Source organism: Ichthyophthirius multifiliis, assembly GCF_000220395.1.
Source record: "Ichthyophthirius multifiliis unplaced genomic scaffold scaff_1120509249768, whole genome shotgun sequence".
NCBI classification, from domain to species: Eukaryota; Ciliophora; class Oligohymenophorea; order Hymenostomatida; genus Ichthyophthirius; species Ichthyophthirius multifiliis.
The window spans coordinates 34,879-39,802 of NW_004087351.1; the positions used below are offsets into that span (position 1 = coordinate 34,879).

At 11.3% G+C, this 4,924-nt stretch overlaps 8 annotated features.

Annotated features, from left to right (window-relative positions):
* The first annotated feature begins 428 nt into the window (after positions 1–428).
* Positions 429–497: a microsatellite.
* A 2,199-nt stretch (positions 498–2,696) lies between these two features.
* Positions 2,697–2,746: a microsatellite.
* Positions 2,702–2,744: a microsatellite.
* Positions 2,747–2,952: 206 nt separating the features above from the next.
* Positions 2,953–3,009: a microsatellite.
* Positions 2,959–2,996: a microsatellite.
* A 1,413-nt stretch (positions 3,010–4,422) lies between the features above and the next one.
* Positions 4,423–4,508: a microsatellite.
* Positions 4,445–4,510: a microsatellite.
* A 214-nt stretch (positions 4,511–4,724) lies between these two features.
* Positions 4,725–4,766: a microsatellite.
* Positions 4,767–4,924: the final 158 nt, after the last annotated feature.

Consider the following 4,924-nt stretch of genomic DNA (forward strand, 5'->3'; position numbering starts at 1 on the left):
TGTACTCTTGCTTGTCTTCGTTTTAGAGATATATGAAAAAAGGATTGTCTTGTAATAATTGGTTAAGTTAATGTATCTGTTCGGGTAATTTATCTTATTTGTCTAAGTTAAATAAATACTTCAGTTGCTTATTATTTATATATAAAAATTATTTTTAATATTAATTTTATATTAACTTCAAGATACTCAATATTTTCCATTTTATAATATTTTTTGTTTTTTTATTTTGTATTTTATATATTTTTTTTATTTAAAATAAAAATTATTTATAAAATTTATAGTAAATATTTTTATTATATAAATTAAATTTAAACAGTATGTTTGTTTTATTGTTTTTTTGTTTTTTTTGTTATAATAATAATTTTTTCTAATAATTATAAATGTTAAATATTTTAATAACAATCTGTTTTTTTTTTATTATATTTATATTAAATATTTTAATTAAAGTAATTGTTTTTTTCAATTTTAATTAAAAGTAATAGTTTTTAAAATTTTAAAACAAATTTTATTTTAGTTTATTTAAAAAATATATAAATTTATTGAATTTTTTTTTTTAATAATTAATAATATATTAAGTTTATTTTATATTAAAAAAATTATTTATGATATCGAATATGCATTTTTATTTTCATTTATTTATAGAAAATTTTAAATAAATTTAATTAAGAAAATAATTATTTGAATTTTATCATTAAAACTAAAATAAACATATATAAAATATATAATATTAATAAACTTAAAATAATAAATATTTTATAATATTTATATAATACTATGATTTAATGTTTATTAAAACTAATTGAATAAAATTAAATATTATATAAGTTATTAAAATAATTATATTAATGTATTATATTTATCATAATAATAAAAAAATGCATATTTTTAATAATATAATTTCTAATTTTTTTTTAAATTATTAAAAATATAAATTTATAAATATTTATATTAAATTATAAAATAAAAAAAATTACATGTAAACTATTTAAAATAAATATTAATTTTTAATTTGAATATTTAATATAATTAAAAAAGTTATAATTAATGATATATATAATTTTTTTATTATATAATTTTTAATTTATTTATTATAAAAAATATATTTAAAATAAAAATTCAATTTAAACCAAATAGAATATAGTCTACTTAAACTAAATTTATAATATAAACATTTTTTTAAAAAGTTTTAATATTTATAATATTTTATAATAAATTAATAATATTTAAATATATAAGAAATTTTATTTTTTATTTTTATAAATACAAAAATTAATATTATTGAAATTTTAATAAAGTAATTTATTTTGTTTAAAAATTAAAAAAGTAAAAGAAAAACAATATAAAAAAGAGTAAAAATGAGCAAATATAGCAAATTAAATGATAAAAAACATTAATTTTTATAAAAATAATTGTATAAAAGTGCATAAAGTTTAAAAAGCTAACAAAATTCATAAATAGATAATAATTTTTTCAGTAATAAAGATACATACATAAAACATTTAGAATTGTAATTAGATAAAATTTGTAAAATGCAATTAGAAGAAAATCCAAAGACTTAAAAATAAATATAATAATTAGAATAAAAATTAAATATTTAAGATGAAAAAATAAATGTATTTGAAAATAAAATAAAAGCTTTTTAAAATTAAATAGAAAATAAAGTAAAATTTAATATATTTTATTTTAAATAAAAAATATTAAAAAAGGAAAGTTATATATCTTAATAAAAAATTCCTTAAATAAATATAGAAAATTAATTGAATAATTTTTAAATTTAAATTACAGATTAAATAAACTTTTAAATAATTAAATTAGTTAAACAAATTGATTTTTAAGATTAAAAAATTAGTTAAAATATTTAAACCTTATATCAAGAAATGGAATAACTCTAATAGAAAATATCCAAAACAATATAATAGTTAAGCCAAAATCTTTCTTTTGATGTTAAAAATATATCTAATATGATTAATTAAGAAAATAGATTTTATGATATTGATTTGTTAAAAGAAGATTTTAATACTAAATTAGATTTTATTTTTAGTGAAATATAAAAAAATCCATAATTTTAAGATTTAGAAGTACTTAATTAAAAGATTATTAAAGAATAAAACGAAAGAAAATTCATTTGTAAATACGTTTCTTAATTAGAAAGGAAAATTGAAAATTATCCTTAAAAAAATGAAACAGAAATAAATTACGAATAATAAATAAAAGAATTAAATTATGAAAATGATATTTAAAATTTAAACTAGATAACACAAGCATTACTTTATGATATATAATAGTTAAAAAAGTAAAAAAAAGTATATATAAATATATACATATTTATATAATTATAAAAATAAGGAAAAAAATTATTTATAATAAACTGAAAATATATAAAAATAAAATAATTAATAATAATCTTAAAAAGTATTTTAATTACCTTAATTAAGATGTGAACATTACCTATGTAATTCTTATATTATTTTCAATTTACTATTCATTTTCTTTTTTTTTTTATTTTAGAATAAGAAAATTTATTTGGTTAAGAAGATTCTAAATAAAATTAAAATCTTAGTAAGGAAAGTAACATTACTAATAATTATAGCACAAATATAGATAAAAAATAAATTAACGATGTTAAATAATCCTTTTAATAAAGTCTGGATAATAATTATTTAAAAAATAATAATATTAGTATTATTGTAAACTATTAAATTATAAATATATAAATATATATATATATATATATATGATATATAAAAAAAGGATTAAAGAAAAAGTACATTAAAATAAGAAACGAGCAAGCATTCTATAAGAAGTAATATTAAATTATATTTTATTTATAAAAAATATTAATAAATAAAGGCTAATAAAATAAGGATAGTTAATAAAGTATTTTTAGCAAAAGTTAATCTCTAAAATAAAAATCATCTCAAAATTTAATAAAAAGTTAGAACAAACTACAAGAATAAAAAAAATAATAAAAAAAATTAAAAATAAAAAAGAAAAATAATCAAGAAAAAAGTATTAAAACTTCAACTTCTAATTTGTCTGTAAAATAAATATTTATATATAAATTTGTAATTGTTAAAAAATATAAAAAAGGCAAATAATATAACTAAAAAATCTAGTAAATGAATTTTTATTTAAAAATAAAATAAAAATATTTATAAAAAATAAATATATTGTAATAGAAATATATAAATAATAATATATATTATTTTTTATATAAAAAAAAATAACTTATAAATAAAACTTATATTTTTTGTCAAAAATTATTTTATTTAATATAAAAATTTTCATTATTATTATTATAAACACTAGATAATTTTAGTTATTCTTGTATTTAAATATTATTTTATAATAATTCCTATCTTTTTTTTATAAATTTAATTAATTACTTATATTTTTATTCATCTTCTTATATTTCTTCAAAATTTTATATATTATAAAATTAATGATTTTGAGATTTGTTTTTTTATAATTTTCTAGTTTACATTAAATTATAAATTCTTTAATATTATTTAAATTTCTTTTAAATATTTTCTGCTAAATATAAATCTTCTTCATCTGTTGATTGGATATTAATATTATTCTTTTCAGAATTTTTTTATTTCGAACTTATATAAATATTTTTATTTTAAATGGAAGGATAATTTCTTGTTTAATTTTATTTTAAAGTATTCTATTATTAGAAATTGTTTAAAGAAAATTCTTATATTTTTTTTCGAATTCGTTTTTTTAATAAAAAATTGATTGATTTGTTATTAAACGTCTTACATTTCTTATTATTTAATTTATTCAATAAAAGCTTAATTTATATTTTTAAATTCTTTTTTTTTGTTTTTTAATTTGTATTGCATATATTTTCTTATAATTAAGTTGATTTTCCTTTATAAATATTTTCATTTTAGTAATATTTTTAAGGCTTTTGGTTTTAATACTAATAATTCATTAATTTAATTTTGGGAGGATTGAGTATAATTTATTATTATTATTATTATATGTTTTAGTTTAATGTAAAAGGCGATATAGTCTATTGATAATAGTTTTTCATTATTGTTTGAGGAGAGTTATAATTATATATAGGAATTTAATAAAGCATGTTTCAATTTTTTAAAATCTGTTTTTTTATTATTTAATTATATGTTATATATTTAGATAATTAGTTAAATAAAAACGTTATTTTATACTTTATTCAAATTATAAATATTTGAATATTAAGAAGAATGTATATATAATAATATTATATTAATAAAAAATTTTATATATTACAAATTTTAAAAATATATTATGTCTAATATAAAGGATATTAATTTAATATACATATAATTGATAAATATTCTTAATTAATTTTTTTTAATAATAATATTTTAATATTTTTTTATATATTTTGTCCATTTTTTGTAATAAATAAATATTATAAAATAACTAATGCATTACATTATTTTCAAATTAATTTAATTATATCATTTTTACATTACATTATTTTCAAATTAATTTAATTATATCATTTTTAATTATAATTTTTAGTATATAATAACTTCAAAATTAATGAAAAATAATTTAATTTATGTATAAATTATTAATTTTATATATAGTGTTATAAATCAAAAAATTTAATATAAAAAAGAAAATATTATAAAAAAATTATAATTAAAATATATATATAATAAATATAAATGTATAAAGAAAAATTAAATTAAAGTTTTTTATTATTTCAAAATTTTTAATTTTATTTTAATTAAAAACATAAAATTTAATTAAAAAATAAAGTTTAAAGTTAAAAATATAGCATAAATATAAAAGCAAATAAAATTATGTATTTCTTAAAGACAAATTAGGATATAGAAATGGTAATGTAATAATATATAATTTAAATATAAAATAAATATAGGACTATATAGCAAAATTATATATATAGATATATAATAGATAA